The 21190-nt window shown below is 46.3% G+C and overlaps 1 long non-coding RNA gene across 1 annotated transcript in view; it reads right to left on the bottom strand.

Moving 5' to 3' along the window:
• Nucleotides 1-12892: 12892 nt before the first annotated feature.
• The window catches only part of LOC148002803 (uncharacterized), a 50651-nt gene continuing 42353 nt past the window's right edge, over nt 12893-21190 (bottom strand). Inside the window, exons 2-3 of the long non-coding RNA XR_015631145.1 lie at nt 18343-18614; nt 12893-14834 (exon numbers count right to left, since the gene is read on the bottom strand). This is a non-coding gene — a long non-coding RNA (uncharacterized LOC148002803). The remainder of the gene's footprint in view (nt 14835-18342; nt 18615-21190) is intronic.

The raw sequence follows: 21190 nt of genomic DNA, 5'->3' as shown, positions 1-21190 counted from the left end.
CTAGCACAGGGGCTCTGGGGGTCCGATGAGATCCAGCACCGTGGGTGAGGGAGCATGAATACAGAGACCGGTCCAGGCCTGCTGCTGAGTGAGACCCCTTCCCTCTCTGGGCCTTGTTGGATCTCTGAAGAGAGAGAGGAATCTCCCACCTTGTGACACAGTGACATCACATAGTCAATGCTAAGTATAGGACTTTCTTTTATCCTGATTTTCTTTCTATGGTTTACCCACAATTAACCTTGGAACATTCTGTCAATAAATGACCCACAGCTTAAACTGCACATTCTTCTAAGTGTCCACAATGTATATGCTACCCAGCCTGTCTTCACAGTGAAATTAACTGGCTTGTCAGAACTGTTGTCCTGATAGGTAGGGCAGGGCTCTAGCTGAGTAGCCCTTACGTACATCATAATGGCCCAAGGTGGAAGCAGTGAACTGAAGGCAGTGCCCAGATAGGAACCGCAGAGTGTCTGAATGCCGCAGGCGGCGAGGAAGGTGCTTGCAGCGCAATGCTTGGATTTGCCCCCTCGGTGTGTTAGAAGATGTCTCTTATGGATTAATTAGGAGACTAGGCAGCTGCTCCCTGCCGTCTACCACCACATGGTGGCGCTATTGAGTTCCATCCCACCTCCACCGAACTGGATCTCTGAATTTAGCACACCTCCTTCCCACAAGGAATGAAAACCGAGTGCTGAGACAGGGGCTAACCAGACCTGCTTCCGAGCTTGCCCTGGCCCCGTGCCCCTTGTTTGTTTTGGTTCCTGGTCAAGAATGCTGGTCCAGGCCTGGGAGGCTAACCTTCTGACTCTAGAGGGAAAGTCACACTTCGCTCAACTCCCAGGAGCAGTCTCGCATTCCAGGGGAGGCGTGGGAAGGGCCAGGCCTTCCCTAGCGAAGGCGCTGGAGCTGCCTGAAACCCAGTCATTGCTTCCAGCCTCTGCAGTGCCCACAGGGACAGCCTGCCCACCTCAGTGGGGCGGAAATGGGCCTCGGGGAAGGTTTCCTGATCCAGCACAGGATAGATGTCTGAAGTTGCTCGAAGAGAACACTTCAGACCACCTCCCGCCCCTCCTCCGGCTCCCTCTCAGACTCCTCCCTCTCTGTGCCAATCTCACCTCCACTTGGGCCCCCTTTGGCTGTCCCCTGACAAACGGGTATACCTTTCCACAGGGGCGTTGTTTTAGCTGCTGTAGCAGCTACTCAGAGGCCTAGGCTCAGGTTACTCTCTTCTGAGGTTTCAGAAAAGCCAGGTACTAGAGGTAGGCAGCTGTCGGCCAGCAGAGATGCTGTCCTGAGCCCCACCAGCAGAAAGGGGCTGCCTGGCCAAGGAGCAGAGGTCAGCAGGTTGGCACACCGCTGTGGCTGGGGCAATGTCCCCGGATGCCATTTCCGTGGTGGCTCTTAAGCAGGCTTCCTCCTCAGGGACAGCCCACACGTAGGCCTCCAGAAAGTCATAAAGTTGAAGTTGGAAGGGGTTTTGGCTTTTCGAAGAGAAGCAACTGGGGCTGTTTTGGGAAGATGGAACATCATCGCCGCCTAGTGGTCATGATGGAGTGTGGCACCCCTCCAACTCACATAAGCTGCCCCTCCCGTCGATTCACTTCCACCCGACCCAGCACCCTCCAGGTGACACCCAGAAACCAGGAAAGTGGAAACCCGGTGGTTGACTTTGCAGGCTGGTGTTAACAGGATATGGAACTGTCAGGGTGACATTGGGGCTGTTTTTGGATGGCCTAGCACAGTGGTGGGAGCCTACTGGAGGAGCTGAGACCCCAGGATTACCACACCCTGAAGGACCAGGAGGTGAGTCTTGCACCTGACCCTTGCCTCAGACCACTGTCTCAGGCGCACTTGAATTCATCTAGCCAACCTAGGCCAGGAACCTTGAAGACGCCATGGGAGCACAGACATAGTCAGAGAAAGGGTACTGAAAGTATAGCTTTAGCTACTGGAATATGAATGTCGCAGAACTTGAGGAATTCGTGACCCAGTGACTCAGAGGCCCGGTCTAATGTGCGGCAAGTCTCTGGGTCGTAAAGCCAATTACTTTTCAGGGCGATAATTGGAGCCCAGCAGGCATGGCTAACACCAATTAGAATGGGGCTGCAAAGCCCCACCCGGAGCCAGACTGAACGGTGGCAGCAGCAATAATGCCAGCCTGCCCTCTCAGGGACACAGTGGCCCTTGGGCAGTTAGGCCATATTGAAGCGGAAGCTTCTGGTTTCTTTGGAAAGTGAGTTGTGTCAGATGGTGTTTTACCGGGGCAGACACCTGAAGGAATGTTTTGAAGCAGACACAGGGGAGAGGATGTTTCGCTAAGGCAGACTCGTGAACGAACATTTCACTAAAGCAAACGTGACCAAGGACTCATGCTGTTAAGAAGGACCCAGCAGACAGTGGATGGTACTGGATGGTATTGGTATTGGTATTGGTATGCCTTATCATTGTTTGTTGGGACCCCATAGAGAGAAACACTCCGGAAAACTTCTGGGGGTGTACTGGTGGCTTATTGCTGCTTCCGTGTACTCTGGGCTAATTGGCAGAGTGATATCAGCTGATACAGACTCACTCGGAGCTCTGCTAAGACAGACTCACATGTCGAGGCAAAACCCGTGGAGCCTAAATAGGACCCAATGGAGTGACACGCGCTTGTTTGTAGACCTATTTGTGCAATGCTGCTTGGTCTCTTGTCTAATGGCATATCTTCAGTTCATTGAGAGAGGCACAGACAAGAACTTCTCCTGACGTCCCTGGTGGTCCTGGTTCTCCTGCTGACTCGTGCCGCTGAGGCCTGGCTGTTCCTGCTTGGTTGTGCTGTTCTAACGCTACTGAACTGGACTGCTGGTGTATCTGTGAAGTGTTTGTGAGTGGATCGATCTGCCGTTGCTGACCGGTGAACTGATCTGCTGATTTCCTGACAACACAGATGAGATTTGCCCCAAAGAACCATTTCTAACAGGTCCACTTTCTCCTTATCCTAATAACCTTTCTTTTCCTCTACCTCTAGTGGGCAGTGTGGTAGAAGGGAGGTTTAAAGCATTTAAGAACCAGCATTAAAAGTAGGTTTTGAAAAATTAAAGCCTACACCATATCCTCCAAACATCAGGACAAGGGCCTCTGTCTCCAACATTTCAGTGACAGGTCTGAGATTCACTCACAGAACAGACACACCAAGCAAGAAAAAAAAGTCACAAAAGCATCTGTGTGATATGATGTTGCTAAAATAAATATTATATTAATTAAAAACCAAAATAAAGTAGATAAACAGAGGTGGCGATGCAGCTCTGGGAAGCGATGTGCTCAGCACACAGGAAGCCCCGAATTTGATCCCCAACACCCTGATAAAATAAAGAAATGCGGGCTAGAGAGGTGGCTCAGTGGTTAAGAGCACTGACTGCTCTTCCAGAGGCCCTGAGTTCAAATCCCAGCAACCACATGGTGGCTCACAGCCATCTGCAATGAGATCTGATGCCCTTTTCTGGTGTATACTCATAAAATAAATAAATAAATCTTAAAAAAAATAAAGGAAGAAATGCATTCTTAATGCACCTGGATAAGAGTTGAGAAGGTTCTAGACGGGGATGAAGACACGGCTAACAAGGGATCTCTTGTAAAGAAGTGTGGCTCACAAGTACACTTGCCTAATCTGTGTGAGGTCCGAGGGTCCATCTCCAGGACCACATACAACGGCTTAGCTCTCGAAACGGCATTCTATCTTCAGGGCGAGGACAGATGAAACAAATATTACCAGAGAAGATAGTGCTGTGGCTGGGACAAGCGTAGGACGTAGAGGGAGCCCTGACCTCACCTGAGTGAGTCACAGGAAGCTTCCAGAGGGGCCTCGAAGTGCTTCTTGGAGTGTGAGCAGTTGGTCCACAGAGAGACAAGGAGGAAGGGTGTGCCAGACAGATGGCACGGCCTATGCAAAGCCCCAGAGGCAGGCTCTACCCAGCCACACACACCCCCAAAAAAGGAGAATATAAGAAAAAATTGCTTTGGAGAAGAGGTTGAAGCCCCTGGGCATAGCTTTGGAACACTTCCTTTTAAATAGTTCCTTTGTATTGCCCTCCCCTCTAACCTAAACAAGAAAAGGCTCTGACCCATAAGAGAGGCCTCCTCCTGAGCTGTGGCCTGCCAATGCTAAGACAGTCCATCAACTTAAAGGAGGAGAATCCCCGTCACCCATCCCCACTGGTCCACAGAGAAGCAGAAGCATACCCTGGGGTGTAGGTGAGAGCCTGGTTCTGGAGTCTACATGATACCGGCAGCCATGGCACCTCCTGTCCTTGGCTTCTTCAGCAGCAGAACAGTAAGGCACTTAGACCACCTCTCAATGCATGGTCTGGCCACAGTGAAATTGTGAGAGTCCCCAATGGTGGGAAGGAGCCTGAGCCCCCATTTCACAGGTAAGAAAGAAGGCAGGGGCTGTGAGAACTGAGTACACAGTGCTCCCTATGGCTTTGGGCCATTTTTGAAGTGTGGACAGCTACTTCTGGAGTCAAGGTCAAATCTAGTCTCCTGTGCACAGGACATTCAAGTTCTGTAGCCCGATGTGCTGAGTCCCGACCTCCCTTGTACTCCCCCTCGGCTGGACCAGGCTGCATCTCACTGTGCCCACCTGGAGTGAGCCACTACTGCAGTGCTAAAGGCTGTCATTTCCTCCTTACCTGGAATCGCTCCCTCTCAGTGCCACGGAAAGATGCCCCAGGGCAGGGCGCAAATAGGAAGTGTGTGTGTGCATGGGTGGGTAGGGACCACTAGTCTGAATTGCCATGGCAACAGATGTCGTAAGAAATGGGCTCCTGGTTCTGTGCAGGCTTCTCATCAACACTTTGGACTGAGCCCTTAGCTGTGACCTTGTGAAGAGGGAGAGAACCCTGGTGGAAGGGGATCTCAGAACAGGAAGTAAGCCACAGAAAGAAGTTCATGCCATGCAGGAGTTTTGTGGATCAAGAGTCGTACCTGTTTGCCCACATGCTCCTCTCAGTTTGGAATGTCCTCACCCATTCCAGGCACACACACACACACACACACACACACACACACACACACACACACACACGGGGGTGTTGGGGGTGGGGGGAGAGACAGACAGAGAGACAGAGACAGAGATAGACACACAGACAGACACACATATACACAGAGAAACACAGACACCAGACATAGACATACCAACACACAGAGAGACAGACACAGAGAGAATCAGACACACACACACACACACACACACACACACACACACACACACAGAGAGAGAGAGAGAGAGAGAGAGAGAGAGAGAGAGAGAGAGAGAGAGATGCTTACTACTTGGATCACCCCCACTCGCTCACTTCCCTTACCCCCATTCCCATGTGACTTCTGGAAGGTCTCCCTGGCAGGCTCCAGCCTACCCACCCCATCAGGCCTGGTTAACCTGTAATCATGTGGCTCCTGCTCCTCAGGAGCAAGGACCATAGTTAATTTGCTGCCGAGGCCTCTGATGTGCAAACAGTGCTGGCACTCAGTAGGTACCACACAATCATCTCCTCAGCTTAATAGATGACTACACGGTAGGTGAGGAAGACAGAGACTGGGGTGAGATCCAAGAAGGACGTCACATCATCACAGAAACGGACTTCCGGCCCTGTGACGTGAGAGCACAGGCTCTACCACCTGTCCCTGTCCCGCTCCTCCCTCCACTCTGCGAGGATTCTGTGGGGGAGACCATGGGAGACATGCTACCTGGGCCTAAGGGAGAGAATTTGCTGAGTCCAGAAGTCTCTAAGGATGGGAGAAGTTGGATGTCGGGTCCCTTCACAGTGACTGAGAAGTACACCATGTCAACACTGCTTAATTTTCTCTGGAGGTCTGGGGGTCTGATTCCGCTGAGGAGGGCAGGGGACAGCGTCTCAGACTGGGACACCTAGAGCACAGCTTTGTAAGCGTTCTCTCCTTGAGAAGCCCTGACACATAGTTCCTGCCTTTTAGTGTGCACCCTCCTGAATCCAGGAAGGGAAGAGAGTTGTCATCAATGCCCCTGTGTTAGCTCCCATTCGATAACTACCCCAAGTGTGAATAGCTCTTTTATATTCTTGGTCTGCATAGGACAAGTGCCCCTAGGCTCCTGGAGGGAGAGCCACCCCAGGACACCTGGGGATGCCAAGAGGTCAGGACAGCGTTGACACACCTGCCTGTATACCTTAAGCCATCCTGGAATGCTCGCATGGTAGTTCCCTCCTTATCTACAGTTTTACTTCCCACACTTTCGATTGCCACAGTAAACACAAATTCAAAGTCTCACTCAGTGTTCTCAGGGACGCCGCCTCCCAATCCTGCCTGGTGACTCACCCATGCAGGCTGAGGGCTGAGCACATGGCTTGGCCTAACTGTGCTGCTTGTGTCCTCTGAGTCCTTCCTAAATCATTGTCCACCTAGCAATAGAAGGGGATTTCTTCACATTTGAAGCAAATTATAGAAACTCCTAGACTTGTCATCCTTGCCAGATTTCCTAAACTAAACCGGAAGATCTCGGGGTGTAGCCTGCACCATTTGTATTAACACCTCAGTCTAAGCACAGCTGTTTCAGAGTCACCTCATGACCACGCCAGCAGCCTTGTGTCCCTTCACAACCTTTCCCTTCTGTCACTGGGTCTTTCAAGCCTACCCCATTAGAAGATGGAAGGCAGGGACAGGTGGGTCTCGTCTACATTTTGTGCCCAGCACCTGGTCCATCTTCATTGAAGACTCCTGGGGTCCACGACAGAGGTTCAAAGGCTGCACTCGGAGCAGAGTTAACAGGCACGAGTAGGCAGAAGAAAGGTCAGTCACTTCTGGCTGCTCTGATTAAGTTGGTTCACACCTATGCTTAGCATTTAAAGACCCCTCCCTTTTCTTTTCCTTATCGGGTTATTCCCTAAAGAATATAGTCTCTCGATTGTTTGCAAAGCGTTTACATTGTATTGGGGAAGAATCCGCGAAGAGGAGCTGATATCCAGGAGGATGTACATAGAGCATACACAAATCCCTCGCTGTTTGTAAAAGGTATGTGAGCATCTAGGATTTCAGTGTCTTCCAGAGTCCTGTGACTAACACCACCCCCATCCCCCAGCAAGACTGAGAGTGAGGGAGTGCGCTCTGCCCTGTGTGGCTTACCAAGAGAGGAGTTTATTTCTTGCAGCTCTGGGGTTAGGAAGTCCAAGACTGAGTTGCCTGCAGACCCTTTTGTGTGCCCTGACATGCTAGAGGGCGTAGGGAACGCTCCCCATGTGTTCCTTTCCCTTTAATAAAGCATTGAATCGAACATTAATTCCCATTCTTGAAGGCTCCACTTTCACAGCAGAAGCAGCAGACAAAGTCTGCATAATATCCTCTTTCCTTGGGGGTTTGAATTTCAGAATGTGAGGCCATGTGGAGGGTGCAGACACTCAGATAATAGCTAGGAATTTGTGTTCTGAGGCAGAAATAACAAAATGGGCTGGGAGGATTGCATGGGGAAGGACTCAACTATGAGCCCTAAATGTCCAACCTGAGACCCTGAGTAGATGGCCATGCCAGTAGCCTGGGGGTGGCAGAGAACCATGAGACACCCATGGGACACTCATTCTTTCTATGGTCTGGAGCCAGGAAAGTTTTACAGCCAAGATACACAGGTGAGGGCAACAATTTGTGATAGGTATTTAATAATCATGGATTGTGGGCTGGAGAGATGGCTCAGTGGTTAAGAGCACTGACTGCTCTTCCAGAGGTCCTGAGTTCAATTCTCAGCCACCACATGGTGGCTCACAACCATCTGTAATGGGATCTGATGCCCTCGTCTGGTGTGTCTGAAGAGAGCGACGGTGTGCTCACATATATAAAATAAATAAATTCAAAAATTCATGGATTGTGTCAGATCCAAAAAAGGGCAGACAGACAGACAGACAGATGGGAGCTCGTGACAAAAGGAGCCTCGTGATTGAGAGATCAAGCAGACTGCGTGGCATCCAGGAGACATGAGAGTGAAGAAGCCTGTATTGAAGATGCTGCTGCTGAGGGAGATGGGGTTGGGGAACCGGCAATGGCAAGGGCTCTGGGGAGCTAATAGCTGGACTTGATGCCCAAGTGTCCTGCAGAGCGACTGGGGGTGAGGGGACAAAGATGGAAACACATTCTCTCCTGGGTTGCTGAAAGGAGAAACGGGTGGTGGTTGGAGATCCATGGTGTTCGGAGGTTTCCTGTATGACTGACTGATTGACCATAATGACAGAAGACACTGGTGTTGGAGATAATGAGAGTCAACACAGTGACCTTCCATGTAGTATCAAATATTTAAGATACATGGCTCCTCCCAATAAGTGCACTCAGAACCCTAAAGACAGAGACAAGTGGGAGTCACCCCCATCCCCCAAAGACATTTGGGCGTTCCCAAACTGTTCCCAACAACTAATGCTCAGCTGACAAGCTATTATGCTTTGAGAGTTGAGGGTCTGCTGGTTTTGTTGACATCTGGGGCCTGTGTCGAATGCTGGATTTCGTTGTGACATTTTTATGTGCATACACAGCACACACTGTGCTCACCCCTAAAGCCCCCATGTGTTGGACCCTCTTGGGTTTGACAGTGTTTACCCCCTGCTGAGCCTTGTTGATGCATGTGAAGGCCTTTGTTCTTTTGAAGGAACATCCTGGTCTTTCTGTTTGGCCATGGGGGGTAACACCTGGACACAAACATCTTTGATGTCAGCTTTTGGTTTCGGTTTCTGTCTTCCTGCTGAGAATGTAAACTCATTTTTCCATTGTGCTTCCACTCCGTGGGCTTGGGATATATATTCTGTGAACCTCAGTAAAGCTTAGGCATTCTCGTAACACGAATGACCCAAGTATGTGTTTTCTCTTAAACCTTGAAGGCCACCGAGATCAGGTAGTGAGGAATCCCTGACCAGGTCGTTCCAGGAGCTGGCCATCGAATCAGAAGGATCGTATTGGGTAAATGGGCCATGAAGTTAGAGACCCAGTAAGCAGGATACAGAAGGACATGGCGGGAATTGAAAGCATGTGCAAAAGAAAATAAAGATTTGGGCTAGCAGTGAGTAAACCTTGTTTTAAAAAAAAAAAAAAGGACAGGGTAATGATAAAGTGGTTTTGTGTATGTGTTCTTTTAGAGTTATGCTAAAATCTAGAGAAGCAAAGTCAATTTTCATAGATGCTTTTAGTCTTTGGACCCTGACTAGAGACAGTTTATACCCTAGACATGGTGAAAGACCCCCAGACTTGGGGAGACTCTCGCTCCAGTCACGGGTTGAGGTACCCCCAGGAAACACGAGAAGCCGGTCTTGATGTAATCAACAAGAGGCAGTTTTAATTACGAGATCTCGGGCTGACACGTATCTCACACAGGAGATTGAGTCAAGCCCTGAGCCTCTCTAGGCAGGAGCTTATATAGGGAAAACCAGGGGTTTCGTGTGAATACACATAATTGGCTAATACAAAGGGTGCACAGTTACTTTTGGCACGGAGTTACATCAACAAAGCATACGTGTAATCTAGCATCTCAGCAATGTGGGCAGGGCAACTCATCTCACTGCAGCAGGGGGATGACCCATCCTCAGGGAGTGAAGGAAGGGGAGGGGGTGGCTCCAGATGGCCAGTGTCCTTGGGAGTTGATAGTCGGGCCAGTGAGCCCTATCTCAAATTCTCTCAGGCATGTCTGGGCTTTGTTCATGACTAACTTTTAGAAATTTTAACCCTTCAATGGGAGAGAATGGGTTTGAGAAAAACAGTCCTCCCAGACTCATCTCTGGAGATGCTTTGGCAAAGGAGAAGGTAAAACGAGCTTAAGCTTTTTCAGATCTCTCCTAGGGACAGAAGGCAGTCGGAGACGTCCTGCCTCCTTGCTGGCTCCTATTAGGGAAATGTTTATTTCTGGTTCTGGGTCCTTTACGTAGGATATGTGGGTCCTTTAGGTAGGATATCTGGGTCCCTTTGGTGGGACACCATCTAGTTCTCTCCCTCTTTGTCCATTGTCTGTCCTTGATACACCAAGCTGTCCATGTCTATCAGTTTATGTCTGCTTTTTGCTTTTTGTTGCTTGAATGTTTTGTATTTCATGTTTAAAAGAAAAAAAATGGTTAAAACTTTAAATGCTGGTTGTTTACCCCTTGATTTAGTTTTAACTCATTTCAAGAAAGAAACAAATAATTAAAAAGCAGTTTCAATTGGCTTTCAGAGCCCCGCACCTGTAGCTAGAAGCCTAGGTCAGCTGGAGACGTTCCCCCAGGGGCTGAGCGCCTGCAGGAGCTGATCTTAAAGGCTCCAGCAACTTCTCAGCTTCTGTGGTAAAGGAGCTGATGGCTGTTTCTCTTTAAAAAAATCTGACTGTAATTATTGGATTTAGCAGATGACAAGGTGTTTCTCTTAAAATTATAACTAGAAAAAGTAAAAATTGTGTTTGGTCTATTAAAGATATGTATAACCACTTCATTTTTTGTTTCTGATTAGTTTTAAATGTATAGATATGCTCTACATGTCTTAATTGGCTTTTAAGTTATTGGGTGTGGTTGAAAATTTGTAACATTGGTAACGGAAAGTTGGCTTAAAACTGGTAATTCAGATGGAGTCATTCTAGACAACACGTGGCATGAGCCAACCCAGGGAAACAGGTCTAAATTGAGATGTTTTTATGTAATACTTACCCTAGAAACCAGACTTATAAAATAATTTAGAACAATGTCTTTCTTTTGAGGTATTAGAGCCTGCATCATCGTGCGTTCGTATGCAGGTATTGGCAGTCAAACTTTGTCGCCTGAGAGGTGGTATTTTGGAGAGACTGGATTTTAGAGACTAGACTGTTTGTTGGAGGTTGAGTTTTGCTTTCCAAAGTTGTGGTTGTGCTCTGGTGTTACAAGGAAAACGTGAAGATTGTGGTTAAAAATTGCCAGTGTTGCATTGGCTACAGTTTGCAGTTCAATCACAGACAGGCTCAGGATTTTAACTCACACATATTTGTAATTAAGAAAAAAATCAAACAGGTGGAGCTTGTTGGAGGATTTACGAAGGGTTGATGAGGCCATGAAATTTGTGAGAGCATTCCAGCCCGGTTTGCTTACTCCAACTGCTATTTCAAGAAATACATGTAGAATTATTATAGATTTAAAAGATTGTTTTTATTCTTTACATTCTAGTGGTTGTAAAAGGTTTTTGTTTAGTGGGCTTGCTTATAATTTTGGAGAGCCCATGAAGTGATATCATTGGAAAGTTTTACAAAGGAATGGCTGATGGCCCTACATTATGTAAAAATTTTGTTGCTGCTTCAATACAAGAAGTTAGGACTTTGAATCTTCCAGTGTACATTATTCATTATATAGACATTTTATTAGCTGGTCCCTCTGAAGGAGTTTTACTACAAGCCTTCACTCTTATACAACGAGCTTTTAAAGTTTGGGGAGTTGTCGTTGTTCTAGAAAAGATTCAAAGATAATATCCTTTATAATATTTGAGACATCAGTTATATCCTAAATAAATTGTGGCACAGAAAATTCAAGTAAAAAAAGATAGTTTACATTTTTTTTTTTTTTGGTTCTTTTTTTCGGAGCTGGGGACCGAACCCAGGGCCTTGCGATTCCTAGGTAAGGGCTCTACCACTGAGCTAAATCCCCAGCCCCAAGATAGTTTACTTTAAATTATTTTTTAAGGCTTCTAAGATATGTTAATCGGCTAAGACCTCACCTTAAGTTCACCACCGGAGGACTTAAGCCTTTGTTTGATATCCCCAAGGGAGATGCAAATTCTATTCCTCTAGGCAATTAACTGAGGAGGGACTGAATAGCTTAACAGAAAGTAAAGAAAGCTATGTGTCAATCGAGATACATTAATTATAGAGACTATGATCAATTGTTGGTTATTTATACCCACAGTAGTCTCTTGGCAAAAAAGATCATTAATATGAACTCATTTTTCCTCTCCAAGTAAAAGTTTTAGCGTCCTGTTACGAAGCTGCTATTGTACTAATACAGAATTGTAGGATAGAGCCATGGAAGTATTTTGAAAAAGAACCTCATGAACATACCTTATTCCAAACAGCAATTAAATTGGTTACTACATAATTGGTTATTACATAATACTGATATTTGGCCTATTATATATACAAACTTTTCAGGCAAAATTGATCATTTTCCTCTATGCATGCTTTTGTATTTCCTGTAAATTTACGCATGTAGCCCATAGAGAATGTACTTAACTGTATTTATAGATAGTTCATCTAATGAGAAGGTAACATATAATTGTATCACATGTTTAGTCTCTTGAGTTTCCCCTTGCTTCAGCACAGATTATTGAATTACATGCTGTAGCCACTGTTTTTAATGTATGTGAGACACACCAGAAGAGGGCATCAGATCCCATTACAGGTGGTTGTGATCCACCATGTGGTTCCTGGGATTTGAACTCAGGACCTCTGGAAGAGCAGTCAGTGCTCTTAACCACTGAGCTATCTCTCCAGCCCCCCCACCCACCATGTCTATCAGATCAAGCTTTCAATTTGTATACTGATAGCCTATGTGTAGCTCATGGTTTACAATTGATTAAAATTTTTCCTTTTTAGATACTGCTAAGCCTCAAATTTTACAATTATTTATGCTAATATAACTGATTTAAGAGAATGCAGTGTTCCTTTTTTAGACCATTTAAGAACTCAGACTGGATTGCCTGGACTCCTTAGTGAGGGCAATGCCACAATAGATTTATATACCAGGCAAATTTTGGGCCTTACATAGGAACAATTAGACAATCTCATTCTTTATAGCATCAAAACAGTAATAGCGGGAGACAATAATTTGTAAATACAAGTCCTCAGTGTCCTCAATTTCTTCCTGTATCACATAATAGTGTTAATCCTCAAGGACTTATACCTTATTATGGAAAATAGATGTTACTCATTTCTGGTTTGGGAAAATTAAAATATTTATTTGTGACTATTGACACTTTTTTCAGACTTTCTTGTTGCAATTGCTTTAACAGGAGAAGCAACTAAAAAGGTCATTAGTTGTTATGTACTTTACAAGGAGCGGGGACAGCTACAGTTCCTCAAAAAAAAAAAAAAAGCAACAATATTCTTACATGGAGAGATGAGGAAGGACGTGAGGGGTGGTTTCTGCCTTTTGTTTTAGAACAAATACCTACCAACTTGTGGGGACGAGATGTACTCCATGATAGGAGAGCTGTGCCAACAACTCTGCCTATACAAAACACGATGAAGAAACGAGGCTTCGTCCCAGGGAGAGGATTAGACAAAAATTTACAAGACAAACCTTCTAGTGTAAATAAAAAGCTAAAAATAATTAAACATTAAAAATAATTAACATTAAAATGATAAAACAGACTTGGGAAATTTATCCTAAGGGTCACTGTTAATAAGCCTCCTTGCATTAAACCTTTGCCCATCACCTGGAAGTTAAATGATCAGGTGTGGATTCCACAGTGGCCCCTGTCCAAGGAAAAATTGGAGACAGCTCATCAATTAGCACAGGATATTGTTCCTTCCACTTCCCCTTGAAAATACACCCATTTTTGTTAGAAAGTGGAAATTATTATAAGATTTAAGAGAAATTAACAAAACTATGATGCCTATGAGACCTACCCAGCTTGCTCCCTTCTCCTCCTGTAGCTATACCAAAGAAGTTAAGACAGTTACTTTTTGTTATTCATTTAGCAAAAATGTTAATGTTTTGAGTATTCAAGAAGATTTATACATTTGGAACAATAGATTGATGATCTTGGTATTACTTGTATGGGGCTAATGCTGGAGATAGTGTTGTCTATTCTTCACAGGAGTGCCATCTATGTGAAGTTGTTGGGGACCAGGGAACTCTGCCCTGGTTGTGCGGATCTCAAGCATGGTTCCGTTTTCTGCTGGTTGTTCAGGAGAGGGTCCGATGATCCTGAACCATCATGAGAGAGACTTTGACATCATCGCTGCTATTGTAGCAGCCATTGCTGCTGCAGCCACTGTGGCTACAGTGTCTAGGATTGCCCTCTCCCAATCTGATGTTAAGACAAGCACAGTGGATAAACTTTCAGGAAAAGTTGCTGACAATTGAGAATTCTAAATTTAAATCAACAGTCAGTGCTTTTACAGGAATAGCTTGTTATGGCCCTTGGTGTTAGCCCTCAATGCCACAGCATTTGCTTCTTATCACATGCACAGTCCTGGGCAGCAGCTAAGCAGGTGTTGCTCTCCTCGGCAGGAGACAATCCCTCTGCCCAAATCTGACTAAGCCTTTTTACAACAATTAGTTAGCCAAAGATTGGCAACTCTTTGGGACCAATTCCCACCTAAGACAGGGGCTTTAAGACTGGCAAAGTTTCCCAGAGACAGGCAGGAGTTTGCTCCCCCAAGTGTCCTAAAACAGATGCTATTTTAAAAATTAATAAAGGGGAACTTATCAGACCCTCTTGGTTTTGACAATGTTTACCCCTGCTGAGCCTTGCTGATGCATGTGAAAGCCTTTGTTCTTTTGAAGGAACACCCTGGCCTTTCTGTTTGGCCATGGGGGTGGGGGAGGGACACCTGGGCACTAACATCTTTGATGTCAGCTTTTGGTTTCAGTTTCTGTTTTCCTGCTGAGAATGTAAACTCATTTTTCCACTGTGCTTCCACACTGTAGGCTTGGGGTGTATATCCTGTGAACCTCAGTAAAACTTTGGCATTCTCGTAATGTGAATGACCTGAGTATGTGTTCTCTCTTAAACCTTGCAGGCCTACACCTGGTTCTCAGTACTGTGACGGTGCGAGTGTCATCACCCATGGATTCCTTCCTCCACACTGGTAGTTCCTTTCTTCTTCCAAACAGCCTGGCTTCTGTTTCTGTTTCTTCTTCTCGATGCTGCATATGAGAGAAAACACATCAGCTAGAATGGTTACCCTTATTCCAGACTGAAATGGACTTCAAATCACCTAGGACACACACCTCTGGTTGTGTCTGTGAGGGTGTTTCCTAGACACTTAACTGAATTTAGAGACCCATCTAAGCTTGCAAGGCATTTCCTAAGGGCTAGAGGCAGGCGACTCAATTGAATAAAAAGGAAGTGGGGATGGGTCACCAGCATTCAACTTTCTCTGCTTGCCAGCTGCAAAAATTGTCACCAGCTGCCTCACACTCCTGCAGCCACAACTTAGAGCTGCTCTTGTCCTCCCACTCTCCCGCCATGATGGACTGCATCCTCAGACTGTGAGCCAAAATAAACCCTTCCTTCCTACTGTTGCCTCTGTTGGATATTTTGTTGCAGTGAGAAAAGTAACTAGAGCATGTGATGGCTATCTTCTGGGTTGGCCTCTTTGGTCCCACCTATTTGACTGGAAGGGACATGTTTTGTTATTATTGATAATTGAGTAAGACTCCACTGTCTTCTTTCTAGTTTTTATCCTTTTCTTCCTTAGTGAACTTGGTTTGGTTGTTATTGGCTAATTAGCCAATTGGTTGGTTTTCTTTGTTTTTTTGTTTTTTCTATGTGTGTGTTTTGGTTTTTTTTTCCTATGTGTATGTTTTTTCCATGTGCATGTAAGTGCAATGGACATGCCTGAAGAGGCCAGAAGAGGGTATTAGAACCCTTGGAACTGGAGTTACAGATAAATGTAAGCTCCCATGGACGTGCTGGGAACCAAATGTGGGTCCTCTGCAAGAATAGCAAGGGGCTCAGCCATCTCTTCAGCTCTTGGTTTGGTTTCTTGAGGCAAGATACTCTGTAACCCAGGTTACCCTGGAATGCACTATGCAACCCAGACTAACTTCAAAATTGCAACAGTCTGGGATTGGGGATTTAGCTCAGTGGTAGAGCGCTTGCCTAGGAAGCGCAAGGCCCTGGGTTCGGTCCCCAGCTCCAAAAAAAAGAACCAAAAAAAAAAAATTGCAACAGTCTGCCCACCTCAATGTCCTCACCCATGGGCTGGAATCACAGACCTGAGCCCCTATGTCAGCTCACATATCACTCTTTTTTTTAATTAATTAATTTATTATTTATAAGTACACTGTAGTTGTCAGTCACACCAGAAGAGGGCATCAGATCTAGTTACAGATGATTGTGAGCCACCATGTGGTTGCTGGGATTTGAACTCAGGACCTTTGGAAGAGCAGTCAGTGCTCTTAACCATTGAGCCATCTCTCCAGCCCTCACACATCACTCTTACAACTTATATTCTTTCTCTCTTACATGCTTTCTATTGTTTTGTTTATTTAGCAATTTGTTTTTGCTTTTCTAGACAGGGTTTCTTTGTGCAGTCCTGGCTGTCCTGGAACTCACTCTGTAGACCAGGCTGGCCTCCAACTCACAGAGATCCACCTGTCTCTGCCTCCTGAGTGCTGAGATTTAAAGGCATGCACTCACATACACATGCTCCAAAACAACATACTTTATCCATACGCATCCACTGATGGGCACCTGTGCTGAGCCCACGCCTTGGTTACAGTGCTGTGCTGCAGTACCATGGGCCTGTGACTCCTCTGCTGCACCTCACCTTGGTTCTTGAGGGCATATCCTCAAGTGACAAAGATGGATCACATGAAAACTCCAGCTGTAGCTTTACAGAAAATTCCATACTGATTTGCAGAGTGGCTAAACTAACTTACATTCCCAGGAGCAATGTATGAGCAGTGCCTGGGCCACGCAGCCTCAATAGTATTGTTGGTTGGCTTGATGGTAGACACCCTGATAGACAGGAGGTGGCTTTCCCATGGAGTTCTGGCTTGCATTTCCTTGACGGCTAAAGATTCTGGTTTCTCTTTCTTCATGTTCCTATTTTCTACCTGTATCTCTTCCTTGTCTTCCTCCTTTCCTCCTCCCCCTTTTCTCTTTCTTCTTTTCTTAAACAAGGTCTCACTGTGTAGACCAAGCTGACCTCAAATTCAAGAGACCCTCCTCTCTCTGCCTGGAATTAAAGGCATTTGCCACCACCCCTGGTTATATCTCTTCTTTTTTAAAGTGTCTATTTGGTTCATTTGCCCATTCATTGATTAGATTATCTGTTACTTTGTGTTTGGTTTCTCTGCTTCTTTGTGTATTCTAGATACTAGTCCACCACCAGGCGGATAGCTAGCAAAGGCTTTCTCCATTTTGCCGGCTGCCCCTCCCTGGGGGAAGGACTTCTCTTGCTGTACTAAAACTTTTAATTTGATGTGGTCTCACGTGTCAGTCCTCATTATTCTCTGGCCAACTAGAGTCCAGGGTCATCGTCTGTGACTGTGTCCTGGGATGTTTTCTGCTAGTGGTTTCAAAGTTTCAGGTCTTATGTTAAAGATTTGATCCACTTTGTGTTGGTCTTTACATAAAGCAAGAGGAGAGGATCCTGACTCATTCTTCTACATGGGGATATCCAGTTTCCCCGCATCACCTGTTTAAGTATTTTCCCCCCTGTAATGTGTGTTTTGGGCACCTTTAAAAAAAGACAATTTTAGTTGTGTGGGTTTTCTTGTGAAGGCTCTGCTCTATTCCACTGTTCTGTATACCTGTCTGTTATTTGTTTTTTTGTTTGTTTGCTTGCTTGCTTGCTTGCTTGTTTGTCTGGTCCTGCTGTGTTGTCTTTGTTACTATAGCTCTGTAGTGTAATTTGAAATCAGATCTTGTGATGCATATAACATTGTACTCCAACACACAATCATATTAGCCATTCTGGGTCTTTTATGCTTCCATTTACAGGTGGATATTACTTTTTCTAGTTTTGTGAACAGTGTCTTCATAATGTTGATGGAGATGCCGATGATTCTGTTGGTGTCTTTAATTTTTAAAAATTATTTGAGAGAGGATCACATACGTTCATTTTCATGCAATCACATAATTACTTCAAGCCTCACCTTGTTCCCCACACCCCTCCCTCTGGTCAGTCCTCCCCCTCCCATCGGCTGCTCTTACAGCTCAGGCAGTTGTGTCATCCATCCGTGTATCATCTTTGTATCATTGAACTTAGAAGCACAAATGAGAGAAATATTTGTTCTGCTGAAACATACTAATTCACTTACTATGGTTATCTCCAGCTGTATCCATTGTCCTGAAAATGATACAAAGTCACTCTTCTTTCTCTGAAATGTATCACTGTGAGACTGGGGGATGGCTCAGTTGGCAAAGTGCTTGCCACATACACATAATAACCTGAGTTTGGATCTCCAGCACCCACACAAACACCAGGCATGGCGGCACATACCTATAATCTGCAAGGCAGTCTAGTCAAATAGGATCCAGATCCGGTGAGAGATCCCATCTCAAAAGTGTAAGATAAAGAACAACTGAGAAAGACTTATACCATGAACCTCTCGTCTACACACACACACACACACACACACACACACACACACACACACACACAGGGGGGGGAGGGAGAGGGATTCCTTATGTGCATACAACCTTATTCATTTTTCTGTTGTTGGGCACTGAGTTTCCGTCCATGAGAACCAATCTGCTGTGAACGATGCTCTGTGACGTGTTGACTTGGGGTTCCTTGGAGTGAGAGAGCATGTGGTCTGTTTGTAGGTTCTTGAATTACCCCCGTACTGGTCCCCCAATGGATGAACTGCTTTCCATTCTCACCAGCAATGGATGAAGGGTCCCTTTTGCCCTTGGCAGCAGTTGTTGTAAGTCGAAAGGACAAAGTGGGTGAGCTCATCCAGCCTGAGGATCTGCAGACAAATGAGATGGCAGAAGTCAGTGGCAGAGTGAAGAGTGTGCACCACTTAGAGGGGAGTAGACAGGGAGGGCAGCAAATGATGGAGGGGAGGGGAGATGAGCTGTGGGAAGGGGAGGGGAGAAAGTGCGTCCTCTGCAGTCCTGGGCAGGAAATGCTGGTAGAGATGTGGGTACTTGGAGTCAAAGGTGAGGCAGTTTCTGAGTTGTGTATACAACAGAATGGCCCTGGCTGCAGAATCAGAGGGACATGGGGGAGGGAACCAAAAAAGGGACTGCAATTTGTAAAACCAGTTCTGGGTGAGGGAGAAATACGTTCCATTCTAAGAGACAGGGATGCCACATCTCCAAGGCAGCCCTCAGAAGGCTAGGGCTCACAAGAACCTCTCAGATCACCTGCCTGGAGAAGGTGGGCTGCTGTGTGTTGGCTCTACAAGCAGAAGGCATGAGAGAGAGCCTGGGGATACATCTCATGTGGGGATCAAGGATGAGCAAGTGAAGGATGTAAATTATGGGTACGGGTGAGTAACAGCGCGTGAGCAGGTATGGAAGGTGGTCAAGATTGTTCAGTCGTGAGTGTGTAATTGAAGGTTAGTATGTGTGAAAGGAAAGTGAGTATGGAAGGAGCATGTAGGTGACAAAGGGCACACTGTGGGCTGTATGTATGTGGGTATCCATAACAATAGAATATATATGTGTGGGGTTGGGGATTTAGCTCAGTGGTAGAGCACTTGCCTAGCAAGCGCAAGGTCCTGGGTTTGGTCCCCAGCTCCGAAAAAAAAAAAAAAAAAGAATATATATGTGTGAATGAGGGGTGTGTGTGTGTGTGTGTGTGTGTGTGTGTGTGTAGAGTATGATTACAGAGTATGTTTCTGTATGAGAGACTAGGGTTTGTAAGGAGTAAGGTGTGTAAGTGGGTAAGGAATGTGTAAGTCAGTGTAACTGAGGGGAGAGTGCATGTGTGAGGGACTGAGCATGTAAGTCAGTAGGGTGTGTATATGTATATAACTGGGGGATGGTGCATGGGTGACGGACGTTTGTAGGTGAGAAAGAAAAGAAAGAGGGAGAGAGTAAAGAGGGCAGGAAGAGATGGGCAGGTTTGCTGAGCATGGTATGAACTACTGTGTCAGCAACATGGTATGAGCTGCTATGCCTGCAGCCTGGTGTGAGCTGCTCTGACTGCAGCATGGTGTGAGTTGCTGTGACTCCAGCATGGTGTGAACTGTTGTACCTGCAGCACGGTGTGAGCCGTGTAGGCAGCATGGTGTAAGGCTGGAAGCCCCGGGAAAGCTGGCCAAGCTAAGAGATGAGATGGACTCCCCCAGTGCCTTCCGAAGAGAGGGCTTCAGTGAGCTCCTCCACCTCCTCTGGAACTGCGGTGTCCGGGTTGCACAGCGTGTTCTGGGTCGCTGCCGTATCATTTCATCATTCATTCTTATTATACACAGTAGCCGAACATTGGACACCCCATACCTCAGTCACCATCCCTGATAATAAGCACTATCGTTGTATACAAAACATCTCAGCCATCTAGAATGCTGCTGCCACCATATGGATGCCTGAAGCTGTCCTTCTACGTAGCTCAACCGTTTGCATAGGTTAAAACCTGAAAAGAACTGGTAGTTTAAAGACACACGAAGATGGCCAGGCACTAGGGCAGGGCAATCATGGATGCTGAGCCAACCTGAGCTACAGGGTGAGACCATATCCCAGAACACATATTCCATACATACAACTCTGTCTCTGTCTCTGTCTCTGTCTCTCTGTCTCTCTCTCTCTCTCTGTCTCTCTCTCGCACACAGACACACAGACACACACACACAGACACACAAACACACACACACACACACACACACACACACACACACACACACACAATGCAAAGGTCTAAAAGGGCTGAGATGTATGCCCGGAACATTCCACAAAAGATTGAAACAATTTGCAACTTCTCCAGCAATGTAGCAGTAGTTACTTTTTTCCAGCCAATGAACAGACTGGTTATCATTCACTGCTCTGTTGCTGCTACAGTGTGTCCCAGGCCACTAGCAAACTAGTCTTCCCTGTGTGCTATGGCGGCTTTGTTTCTACGATCCTTTCTCCTGGGCCTTTGCCGGGGTTTTTCGAGGTGTCATTGATCGGTAAGAACATGATAATTGGTGGGTGCGCATGCTCACACACACTCAGCCCAAGTGGCATTGACATTGGTGCTAATCAAGGGTCTCTATGACCCTCACAGAACACCAAAGGTCTCAGCTCGGTCAGGGCTATGCTAGGGCACACGCTCCAGCCTATGAACTAAGGAGCCACACTCAGACCTAGATCTCACCTACATGGCCATATAACTGGGTCCCAGAACTGGCCCTGGCTCATCTCCTCAGCAGTTTCTCTCATAGTAAGACCCTTGCCTCTGCCACAACAGCCACCTCCACTTCCAAACCTCTCCCGACCTGGAGAGGCCCTGTCCAGGGTACATTAAACTGGGGCCGTTGCCTGGAAGCCAACTGAGCTCCTCCAGGGGGAGCAAACTGTCCCTCCCTTGTGTGTACCCATCCTCTTCCCTGCCAAGCCTTGC

This window comes from Rattus norvegicus, chromosome 10 (genome assembly GCF_021556685.1).
Source record: "Rattus norvegicus strain SHRSP/BbbUtx chromosome 10, alternate assembly SHRSP_T2T, whole genome shotgun sequence".
Lineage (NCBI taxonomy): Eukaryota > Metazoa > Chordata > Mammalia > Rodentia > Muridae > Rattus > Rattus norvegicus.
The sequence above is the reverse complement of the archived record's forward strand: the minus strand, read 5'-3'. Positions and strand labels throughout refer to the sequence as shown.